Genomic DNA, 12,891 nt, shown 5'->3' with positions numbered 1-12,891 from the left:
GCCTTCATTTCTCCTCTATGAAACCCACAACTAATACTTCCACAAATACTATTAATTCTGCATCTACCAATGTACCTTGAATTTTTTTCAGTTTTCTTCATCTCCGTTGTCTGCATCATTATCTCTTTCAATAGCCCCTCTTACAACAGCTTCCCAACCTTCTTTCCTGCCATGTACTCACCAGCTACAATCATGTCTTTATTATTTTTTAAAGATATATTTTATTGATTTTTTACAGAGAGGAAGGGAGAGGAATAGAGAGTTAGAAACATCAGTGAGAGAGAAACATTGATCAGCTGCCTCCTGCACACCCCCTACTGGGGATGTGCCCACAACCAAGGTACATGCCCTTGACCGGAATCGAACCTGGGACCCTTCAGTCCACAAGCCGACGCTCTATCCACTGAGCCAAACCAGTTAGGGCTATAATCATGTCTTTAAAATGTTAACTGGATCTTCCCATGCCCCTACATGAACACTCAAATGGACCTGATTTTGAACTCCACTGCAGTGCTGGACCCTTAAATAGCCACAAAAATATGAATATCAAAGTATTTTTTTCATAATTGAAATTTTATTGTTTGCTTTGAGGATCAGTACACAGACATTTCAATTTGTACACAATTCTTAACACATGTAACAAAATGTAAAGTCATGTAGTTGTGGTTCTTTCCTAAACAGTTATTCTAGTGACTTTCCAGTTTAAAATTTGGAGGCTAATTTTCCTTAATAGAGTATCAAGTACCAATATCTTCAAATGTTGCTACGCTATTACATCAAAGTCCCACTAATTCACAATTTAATATCATATATACTACATAATCAAATTTCCAATCGTTCACAGCACATTGACAAAGTTACTAGGAAAACTGGACTACCACACCAAAGATGTTACAGATGCACAAAATTCTGACAGGGAGAGCCAAGATCAAGGAGTGGTTTTCTTTAGGAAACAATTCTACCAAAAACATGTGAATAGACGTAATTTAAAATGTTCAAGACATAGCAAATACATGACTGACTCCAAATTGCCATTTAATATGCTTTGTATTATAGGATATAAAAACGACCCCCATCTATGGAATGTTAAGCTGACACTCAAGACAATGAAAGTCTCCCATATTCAATATCCCACTATTTTCTGGTTATGCCAAAAAATAAACAACCAGCAAATGACTTCACCTCTTAAAAAAATCATTTACACTTAAAACAATGGGATGAGTTGGAATTCCCTCCTTCTTAAAAATGTTTCTAGAGCTACTAAAAAAACTTGCATTTACAAAATAGGTGATAAAAATATTCCTCTGGATTGTACAAGAAGGGAGACAGGGACCACTGATAAGACATGGTACATGACATTAATCAGACTTGGCTTCTTTTTCTCCTGCTTCCTCTGAGGCTGGACTCTCCTCGCTTTTAGTTTGTGTTTTCCGCAGGTAGATTTTCTTTAGGTTCCTGGTCAGCCACTTCGGCCAACTTTCCCTTTGCTGCCTTTCCCCCTCACATTTGCACTTTTAGTCTGCAGATTTATCCTTTCCTGTCGCCTTTATGGGCTTCATTTCCACTTTTGCAGGAGCAGGTTTGGCTGACAACCTGGCCGACCTCCTCTTGGGCTCCTCCTTGGTCACCCCTTGGCAGAGCTGACCTTCCTCTTGGGCATCGTGGCAGCGGATCAGGCACATGCTGGGTGCCTGAGGGCCGAGGCATGCCAAGAGGCTTCGCTGCTGCTTCTCTCGCTGCCCAAGCTGCTTGGACCCCATCAAAGTCTTTCATACCCTTTTTCTTATGGGTATGCGTTGTTATGGTTATGGGCATAAATAAAATTGAGGTCATCAGGAGGCAATATTATAATTTTGGGCTGGGTGGGAAATTTTATTTATAATTTTTTGTGTGACTTTTGCCCCCATTAATCCAGGCATAAGGTGAGTTCCAGAATACAAAGGTGTCCCAGACATTGAGGAGCCAATAAACCCTCCTGGGATTCTGTGAGCCAAGTGGATCCTGTTGCCTCTATGACAGAGGCCCCCCATTAGGCCACGGTGACTCCTTGACATAATTTAACCTGAATTGTGTGTTTTAGACCTTCTTGAAAGATATCACTGCTGTCAATATTGATCCAGACATTTATCACGGTCAATTATAGGGTCTCCAGAAAATTGTTTTTAAGGTATTGGGAAAAGCGTGATATTTAATCCCTTCTTGGTGAGGGTTAGCTTACCAATAACTAGCCTAGCTATCGAGGAAGAGTGAGTTGGGATTAATTCACACAAGCAATAAATTACAGTGTCAAGAAAAAAGTAAAGAGGAAGAGACAAACAGAATAAGCATGTCATGAAACGATTGACAAAAATTTTAAACCCAATTTATTTATTCATTAAGAAAAAAATAACTGGCAGTAGTGGAAATGGTGATAAATTAGCCTCAATGCTAAGAAATGAGGCCCAGGAACCATCTGCATAGCAATTAGGAACCAAGTGATAGATAACCTCTGAGTAATATATTATCAGGTTGCATTGGCTGCAAAATCAATGGCCACTGGGGCCACTGTGAATAGATGCGTTACTCTGGAATTAAGAAAGTTGGGTGTTGTGAGGAGGAGTGGTATTGACTTAGTTTTCAACGCTTGAAAGAGGCAGTTTGGGAGGTGGGTGGCTTTGTGCACAGCATATATGACATATTTAACTCTATACAACATGCATAGAATTCAATTGTTGACTATTTAGTATTCCAATGTTTCCTTACTGTTTTGACTCATGTTGCTGCCTTTACCTTCTAACCCAGTGATGGGCAACCTTTTGAGCTTGGTGTGTCAAACTTCGCCAAAAAACTGAACATAACTCGGGTAGTGTGTCACTTTGAGGAAAAAACATTATTTCACAAATGTTTCATCCTCAGGAGCAGCAAATGTTTCATCCTCGGCATGCGGCCGCCTCAGCAGCCGCATGTCATCAGAAATGGTATGCGTGTCAGTGCTGACACGCGTGTCATAGGTTCACCAACACTGTTCTAACCTAAAGTTTTTATACCCCTCAGAAGCATTTAAAACTCTGACTGTTAGACTTAACAAGAGGATGTGTTAAGTGCCATGTCAAAGTAGGTCATGATTTTATTAAGTTGCATTAAACCTTGGTGATTGTCAGTCTTGAGCCTTTTAACCTCCCTGGGATAATGGAGGGATTTTAATATGATTCTCTATGGTGACTGATTTGAATTTCTAGGACAGCAATTAGAGAAGAGGACACCTACCTGGTTGAAGATTCCTTCTCCCAGGTGTTATCTCAAATGAAACAGCTTTGTGGTGTATTAAGGAAGCCTACAGTTGTATCTTTGAGAGCCTACAAAGACACCAATTTATTAGACTTGGTGTCCTTCTTTGCTAAGAACCATACAACATGCTAGTGTACATTCAGAAGTGCAGGAAATCTACCAGCCTGACCTCATGTGATGTGCACTCATGTAGCTTATTCTTCTCAAACCCCAGTGGCAACCTTTGAAAAGAAACCTGTCTGATTGGCAGCGTGACCCTACAATCTCCAGTGTCATCCAGATCAGAAATTCAAATGGAATGAGCTGAAAAGGCCACCTTTTCTTTTGAGAGTCAGAGAGCTAATGAGTGCTTGTCAAATGCTTATATAAGTTATAATTTGACTGGTAAAGAGCCTTAGGACAGAAATGTATGAGCTAGTAATAGTTAAAAGTCAAAATTTCTAAAATAGAATCTGGGCCATAAATATGCTATTATCTTGGTGTCTGTAAATGGTATATAGTTAGATATAAAAATTTAGTCTAAGTTCCAGTAATCTGATATGTAACAAACTATGTGTGTATATCATCTATTATCTACCCATCCATCCGTTTATATATACGTATACATTCACACATATCCTCCTATAAAATAAAAGCCTAATATGCAAATAGACCAAACAGCAGAACGATCGATTGTTATGATGCGCACTGACCACCAGGGGGCAGATGCTCACGCAGAAGCTGCCCCCTGGTGGTCAGTGTGCTCCTACAGGGGGAGTGCTGCTCAGCAGAGCCAATCTTATAGCTAGCAAGCACAGCACCAGTGGCAGGAGCCTCTCCCGCCTCTGTGGCAGCACTAAGGAGCAGCAAGCCAAGGAGAGCAGGTGGGCGGTAAGGAGTGAGGGGTCCTGGACTGTGAGAGCCCTGGACTGCGAGAGGGATGTCTGCTTGTCGGCTTAGGCCCAATTCCCCTGGGGAGCGGGCCTAAGCCAGCAGTCGGACATCCCCCAAGGGATCCCAGACTGCGAGAGGGCGCAGGCTGGGCTGAGGGGACCCCCCCAGTACACAAATTTTGTGCACCAGGCCTCTAGTATATAATAAAAGGCTAATATGCAAATAGTGCGAACAGTGAAACGACCAGTCACTATGACGTGCACTGACCACCAGGGGGCAGATGCTTAATGCAGGAGCTGCCCTCTGGTGGTCAGTGCAGCGGGGGTGGTGGGAGCCTCTCCTGCCTCCATGGTAGCACTAAGGATGTCCGACTGCCAGCTCCTGGACTGTGAGGGGGTGCAGGTCAAGCTGAGGGGCCCCCCTCCCCCGAGTGCATGAATTTCATGCACCGGGCCTCTAGTATGATATAAATACATGTATGATGTATATACACACATATACATAAAGGGATGTAGATATAAAATAATATATATAAAATGGTCCATATATAACCTTTGTATCTATGTCCTTTATCTCTTTTTCTCTCTATATATGTATACATTTATGCAATTTTTTATTTTTATATATATCCTTTTCTTTAGAAACAATTTAAATGGAGCAATGGGAAGGTAAATGTAGATACTTGTGCACCAGCTCACAAGGGTCAGGATGAAACTCTTTGTAGGAGCCCAGAGAGACATGGGAAGAGAGATTGCTCTTAAAAATATCATCCACTCAGCAGCTACATTAGAAATAACATCCTTCATTGTAAAGGCAACTGAGAAAGGAAAACATTGGGCTGTGGTGGTGGCCAAATCAATTTGCTGAAATTTCACAGCTGTCTTTCTACAAATGGGACTCTTGTTGGCACCGAGGAACATGTGGGTGAAGACCAGACAGAGAAGAATGTCAGCTTGGCTTCTTCTGTGCAGATAGAATCTTGTAGCTGCTTTCAGTCCTGAGAAAGTAGTTTAAAAGGATAACAAAATTAAAACCTTTTTTTTTATTATTAAACAAATCAACTTATTTCCCTTTGGAGGGTGTATGAGGTTCCCGAGACCTGTATTTGCTGCTAACTTTTAATCATGACATTTACTTGTCATTCTCATGTTTCTTCTTAGTTATCACACAGTTTCACAGTGTCCTGCCTAAATGGACCCCATCTGTGCTCAGTGACAACTCTGTTCTCCCTCCCAGGATAAGGCATGGCCTATTGCCATCTGGGAGAAAATGGGCTATCTGTTTCCTCCTCAGCGGCGGGGACATTTGGTCATGTTGCTAGTGCTCCACCATTTTGGTAACTTGCCACTGTCCTGTGGTTTCTTCTGCTACTTCTGCCACCTGCTGACCAACTTTTCCGAATGTCTTGAGTTTGGATTCCCCAGGAAAGACCTGATTCCATTAGCCAGCCTATACCATGTTTCTCTTGGTCGTACCTGTGAGACTAGTTGGCATCAGATGACACCTTCATCTCCTGTCTACCCTAAACGGGATTGGAGGGGTGGGGTCACGTGGTATGGTACAAAGTCACTTCCGTGCAAGGAACTACCTGCATTGAGAGCAGGTTTCCCACAGAAAGGGATTTGGGCATTTCTCTGGGCTGTAACAGACTCTGGCTCTGTGCAGTGAGAATCCCGCCTTCCAAGGTGGCTGTAAGGATAGAAAGAGAATGCTAAGTGCCCAGCATAGTGTGACTTAACAAAGCCTGGGCCTCTTCCTGCCCCACTGTCTTTTGACTAGAACCTGTGGCACATCTGGGATAGTGTTTAATTGCATAGACTCTAGTATAGGTACCTGGATTCAGATCCCAGCTTTGCCACTTGCCAGCTATGGGACCTTGAGCCAACTGCTTAACTTCTCTGGGTTCATTCTTATATGTCTAATGTGATAATAGTGGTATCAACCTGAAGGCAAACTTAATGACTTAATATAAGGCGTTTACACAGTCTATGGCACACTCTTGTCATATGATTATTATTCATTCTCATTCTTCTAGAAGGAATAAAGTAAAGGTGAAGTTAATACTAAGAGGACTGATCTATATTGGGGTTAAAAACACTCAAGCATCACAAGGATAAACTTTTGAAAGGGGTCCAATACCAACAAATTAATGACAATCTCCAATATGCAGAATGAGAGTGATCTACCAGCAGAAAACTAACGGGAACTGGTGCGTCCACCTCATCAGTTGATAGTGACAACTTGACATGGTGAATGGAGAAGTGGGTGAGGCCACTGTGGATGGAGGGGCAGAGCAAGGTGGGACCGAGGGAGGTTGCCCAGCTCAGGAGCTGTGTGCGTGCATGTGCACCCCATGTCTGCCTTCCCCCACCTACTGTGAGTTCACGCACCCAGACCTGCTGATTGATCCAAATTCGCTTCTGGAAAAATTCAGAGAGTGAGACAGTTAATCTCTGCCATTTGGCTAGGACATAGGTCTATGTGCTTCTATCAGCTGAGGCCAAGTGTCCAGCCAAGCGCGGTCAGGATTTCCTGCAGCGGCTGGCCAAATAGTCCTTTATCCTGTGAGATGGAACCAGTTGACTGACATTTCCCCTTGTTGGCAAAGGCCTCTGTTCAAAGCTCCTGGACAATGAGTATGCAATGTCCTTTAATATGGGCTTTTCATTTTTATCTCAAAGTAACAGTTTTTATCATCTATGAAGAATTTCTGCACCACTACCTTCAGATTCGCAGCTTCTTATCTAATTCTACTATTTATTCTCCCCAACAGGAACTCACTAATCCAAAAAATCTGAGAGTCTTCTGAACCAACATAGCAATGGGTGATACACATTGAAATCAGCATAGCAAGCGTGTTGGGATATTTGAAGGTGCCTGAAAGAGAAAGCATATTATATATTTTCTCTCTAGGATTTATAAGCAGCCTGTAGGGTACATATTATCAGTATTCCTATTTTACAGATGAGAACATGAAAACAGAAATAAGTAACTTCTCACAGATTAACTGCCTAGAGGTTGGCTGAGCTGGGATTTCAGGTATATCTGACTCCAGAATCAAAGCTCATCTTTTTCTTTCTTTTTTATTTTTCAGGTTATTTTATTTTATTTTTTATTTTTCAGGTTTTTACTGGAGCACTGGATGATGGGGTGCTGGAAATGGGACAACATCTGGGAGAAAGAAGAACCCAGGTAGGACCGGGGGTGGGGGGGGTATATGGGCTTTGACATTGGTAAATTCTATGTTATAGATTAATGTGCTTATAAAATAACTGAAGGTGTAAGACCTCAAATAATAACGCAAATGAGCACAGAGCAAAATCAGAAAGAGCTCGGTTGGGATGTACTGGATACCAGGCTGATGGCAGATGAAGAGTTTAGCAACGATGGAAAAACACGACCATATAGTGTAGTAAGGAATTCTCCCCCTTAGTTGCAAATATTCATGACTGAGAAGGTAGGAAAGGATAAATAACAAGCAGGTTTTTGAAATTTGATAGATTTCAGAATATTTTTTGCATGCTTGGACCATATTATTGTTCTTTTTCTTAAAGTTCTAATAAAAATATCTGGCCTGGCTGGTGTGGTTCAGTGGTTGAGCATTGACCCAGTAACCAAGAGGTCACGGTTCGATTCCTGGTCAGAGCACATGCATGGGTTGTGGGCTCAATCCTGATCGATGATGTTTCTCTCTTATTGTAGTTTTTCTCTCTGTTCCTCTCCCTTCCTCTCTCTCTCTAAAAGTTAATAAAAACGTATTTTAAAAAATATCTGTGAACATGAGATTGAAAAGGAGAGGTTAGTTGTTAACTTCTGCTTGTGTGGATGTGAATCAGAAGAGAACGGAGCCTATGATAGTAACTGCCAATCATGAGCAGAATTGTTTTTCTCCTTCCTTCACCCACTTGGAAATTCCAGGACTTCTGTGTCTCTCCCTAGAGATTTTGCAGAGATAGGCATGTTGTTAAATGATATAGCTATCTCTCAGTTCCTCACAGAGGCACCACAGTGCTCATCTTAGAAACCCACAGAAAAAATAGTTCCATACTTAATGAAAATGAGAGCAGATATGAGAGAGGCAGGAATCAGCTAACATTGTCATCTGAGGTCAAAATGGGTGAACAAATCCAGAATGTTAGAAATGATATAATAGACAATTGTCTGGACTCTCCAGATGCGTGAATGTCATGAATGACAAAAATGGTGATGGGGAGGAGCTGTCCTAGATGTATATAGACTGACAAGACACAATAATCAGATGAAGTGTGAACCCTGAGTGGATCTTGAATCAGAAAAAAAGAAAAAATATATAAAAGATATTTTGGGGGATAATTGAAATATGGACTCTATAGTACAAAATGTTGTTGACTGATGCTAATTTTAAGTGTGACATTGATGTTGTGGTCAGAGAGAAAAGGCCCTTATTCTTGGGACAGAAATGCTAAACTTTTCAGATCTCATGATTACTGCAAATCATTCAGGAGGAAAGAAAGTAGATCAAAATACAGAGATAAAGAAAGCAGCATAATGCTAACAGTTGGTGAACTCTAAGGGATGGAAATATAGGTGTTTCATGGTACTATTTATTCAGCTTTTTGTAAGGTTTGAAAATTTTCCAAATAAAAAGTTGGGGAACACTGTTCCTAGTGCTGTGCCTCTCACAGATCAGCATCCATCTCCTGAATGTCTTCCATGTGCACACATCCTCTTGAGGCTTGTTTTACTAGTTTTTCTTCTTTTTAAAAAATCATTGCAGAAAATATTATTGGACAGTGTTGACATTGCTCAGTGTTTTTTGTTGGTTTGTTTTTTTTTTCTGTTTCTTTAATTCTATTTTGTTTTGCCTAGGATGAAGCCTTGGCTGTGTACACACTCAGTACTCTAGAAATACTGTTATACTTTTAAAAACTAAATTCTATTTAAGTAAATGTCACTTGTTAGGTGAATCACAAATGCCCCTTTGTGGAAATTGGATCTCCAAGTTTCGTCTCTTGGGTGATTGGTATTTGAGGTACCCAGTGCTCATGCTCTCTGTGGGAGTGGCCACAAGATGGCAGTGTCTCAGAACGCTGCTCTGCTTGGAAGTTAGATGTGAGAGTGGCTGAAGGGCATGGATGGCAGGTTGGCAGCTCTGATGCTGTGTTCATCATCAAAAAGGTTTGAAACAAAGACTTGGAAGGTGTATTGGGAAAAAGACAGTATGAGTTGTTCTTGTGATATCCTTTGCCTAGAACTCAACCACTTTCTATGGCAGCTATCCATGGACTTGCATGGAATATTTCTTGTCTGTCCTTACACTATGTTTGTAAATTTCCTCTAGTTATTTATGTTTTCATGTATTTATGCTAGGACTTCACCTAGCATCTCCCTCTACTACCCCATGACCCATTAAAACTCACTAAACTCTATTTGTTGCATGAATTCTAAACATAACCACCAAAGAAAAAAATATTCTTTCTACCTATGAGTATCTATAGAATTAATGTGTGTGAGCATCTTTATTATACTGCCATTATCCTTCAGATTTCAAGAATTCAACATTTCTCACTTAGAATCTTTATATAGGGTATCATCTTTAATAGGTTCTATTTTTACTATTGGGCTTTCATAGTCTGTGAGGAGCTAATAATTGAAATGCATGATTCCTACGTTCCTGTGACAAAGCAAAGCAAGGTCATTTTTTTTGGTTCAAAATCCAGTGCAGACTCAGTAAATCCCAGAGTAGCCTAATAGAAATAAAACTTGATGGCTCTGCAGTTATCTTTGGATGAGCTTCAAACTGAGGCCATAGATCACTGTAAACGTCTAGGAGAGTTCAGTGTTGGTAAAGCCGATCCCCAAGCTTGTGAAGAGGTGAGGAGGCTGCCGTGGGACCCTCTCAGTGAGTGTGGTCTCCTTGCTCCATAAATCTGCTTGGAGGCTCGTCTCGGTGTGGGCTCTTTGGCAAGGGCCCTTCTCAAATCTGCAGGGTGAGCTCAATGTCTGGAGAAGCATCATTTGGGTTCTTTTCCTCTGACAACCTCCTGATAAATTCTACCCCCAAATGGAAAGACACTTAAGCAACGGTGCTTAAAGGATTATCTTGTTAGAGCCATATAACCTTTGGATTATCCCAGGCTGCGTGAAGTGCAAACGTTTGTCTTTCACTCGGTGAACCCACAAACTGAATTAAGCCTCAGCTCATTTATCAGGCCCACTGACGAAACGGCTTCCCTCTGCGTAAGGACATGCCAATATGCATAAAGAGCTCATGCCTAGAGAGCACCTATGAACCCAGATACTCACAGCCTGCCTTGGGGGTAAAGCATATCTTGCTATTTCAAAGTTATGGATTCCCTTTTGTTTCCGGTTTTCTAAAAATTCCAGGTATTAATTGTGGGCGGTGGGTGAATTGCTGTGGAGTGTAGTATTATCTTGCCTATAAACACACAAAAACGTGGTTGCATAGAGTTAAAGCTTCTAACATCTGTTCCTATTAACATGTTAGCAAATTGCACCGTCATAAATCGTTAGGGTAGGAACTGGCTAGGGCATCCCGTTTTGCCTTTAAAGGGGCTCCAGTGTCTTGCAAGCCTGAAGGATTCCAACATGTAACACTAGCTGGTGATAGCTACACTCTCAGAAAGATTTCAGGGCAACAGCTTAAGTGAGAAGACATGCTCTTTATGGTAAAATATAAGATGGTATAAATATTGAATGGATCAGAGTTGCCTTCATTTGAGTGGAAAGAGTTGGATGATTTCAACCCCACTGCTACTTCCTTCAAGCCACGGGTCCCACTACTGTTGGACATGTTATCCTCCCTTTTTAGAAGGTTAGCTATCTCAGATTTTAGCACAGCTCTCCGGGTCATCTTCCGTTCCCTTCTTTTCTCCTGATATCTAAGGAGGTAAGTCCTTGGCATTTTCTCCTTTCAGAGCAGAAACATCACAGAGTGCGATCTGGGATCGTTTTTGGTGACTCACCCCAGGGCACCTTGCCCCCCCCCCCCGCCCGCCCCCAACTCTGGGACTGGGAGAGTGAATGTGAGGATGTCTATAACAGAGTAAAAGCACCAGAAAAATGTAGTGCACGACATAATTTTTCCAAATGGGGTGACCAGAACTATATTTCTGGATGACAGTTCATTTGATTCAGGCCTTGATGGTATGCAATATTTTTAAAAAGCACTTTGGGGAAAGTGGGCCTTTAGTCAAGAGTGGCAGTAAAAGCCTAAACAAGGAAATGAGAAAAATGTATGTCAGGTTTTGCTTAATCCAGCTGATGCACCTGGATTATCATGTGCCTGTGTCTGAAGCATGCGGTAGAATATAAGAAAACCTAGAAAGTTAGGCCAGGGTTAGAGCCAGGATGGCATGGAATGCCATGCTGAGGGGTTTGATGTACAGGTTTAGGTAATAAGAGCCACTGGCAGTATTTGAAAAGGGGGGTGTGTGTGACATAAAACATACTTAAATAGTCAGTAACAAGGCACCTACTGTGTGCACGCACTGTACTAGTGCTGCTCTTATATGAATGCATTGCATCTTCTCAATAATTCTGTGGAATAAGTATAATTACCCCCTGTTTAGATGGAAGCACAGAGAACTGAGGAATTTACTGAAGGTCACATAGCTAGAAGTGGCAGAGCCAGAACCCATACACACGCATCTGCCACTTTGTGCCGGGGCTGACCAGCAGCTCCTGAACGACGGATGAACAGATTACTCAGACACAGTGTGTCTGTGCAAGAGAGGGCTAAGGGGCCCCTGGCTCTAGCGGCCAGAGCAGCTTTGATTGCCTGTCTTGTTAGCCTTTTATTGGAATTTTTATCTTTAGATACAATCAGTAGGGTGAGTAATCTTGGGAGGACACATGTGTTTACATTGTCCTCTAGGCAAGGGCATCCAGGGATTAAGCATAAGGATTCCAGTAAACACCCAGAGGTCTGCATGTACACAGACTTGTTTGGAAAGGTCAAGGAGTAATTAGGGGGCACCACCATCGACACTCCCCTATCTCTCCTAACTTGGAATTCTGATAAACAGGGCAGGTGGCCTTCCACACACTTCCCTTTTATCAGAATGTCCTTCTTACAAACTTTCCAACCAAGTCTCGTGTGCTCCCCAACAACTTTACTGCCCACATGTCCTTGGGCAAACTCTAGTGACTAATGACTCAACTTCAGCATTTAATGCTTGCCAAGTGCTTAGCAAGAGCTTAGCATTGTCTGCCTTTAAAGAAAGGGCTCAAAATGTCACTCCCATTATAGTTAATATTATTAAGACTCCTTAAGTAATATGTCAGGATGCAGGATCCTTTGAAGGGGTTGTTTATTTATTTATTATTTTTGAAGGGCTCTTTAAAACATATCTTGTATTCCCAGTAAATACTGAATAAAATAATTGTTGATTGCCCTGAAAAAAAAATCTTGTATAAATTGCCAGGGTGCAAGATCTTTTAAAAAGTCCTTTTAGAAGATCTTTTCAAAACCATCAGCCTATGTTGAAAGTGGCCCTATGGAAAGAAGTTGAGAAAGTCCAGTTCATTAAGATAGGATTTAGCAGTAAGATTATTGTTCATGCATCTTATAGGTTCCAATCACACTAACAGCTTGTTTATTTCCATTCAGAGCCTTTGGTTGGTGTGAACTGTGAAGTTACGTGTTTCTCTAGCAATTGATCTCTGTTGCTACAAGCAAACAGTATGGACCCATCATTCAGGGCTTGGAGACAAAAGTCACTGTTTTCAAAGGGAGGATAGCCCCACACA

The 12,891-nt window shown here is 41.6% G+C and overlaps 1 pseudogene; it reads right to left on the bottom strand.

Moving 5' to 3' along the window:
• Positions 1 to 1,185: 1,185 nt before the first annotated feature.
• LOC103295239 (non-histone chromosomal protein HMG-14-like) lies at positions 1,186 to 1,660 on the bottom strand (annotated as a pseudogene).
• Positions 1,661 to 12,891: the final 11,231 nt, after the last annotated feature.

Source organism: Eptesicus fuscus, chromosome 4 (genome assembly GCF_027574615.1).
Source record: "Eptesicus fuscus isolate TK198812 chromosome 4, DD_ASM_mEF_20220401, whole genome shotgun sequence".
In the NCBI taxonomy this organism is placed as follows: Eukaryota; Metazoa; Chordata; class Mammalia; order Chiroptera; family Vespertilionidae; genus Eptesicus; species Eptesicus fuscus.
Note: the sequence above shows the minus strand (reverse complement) of the source record. Positions and strands in the feature narration are given on the sequence as shown.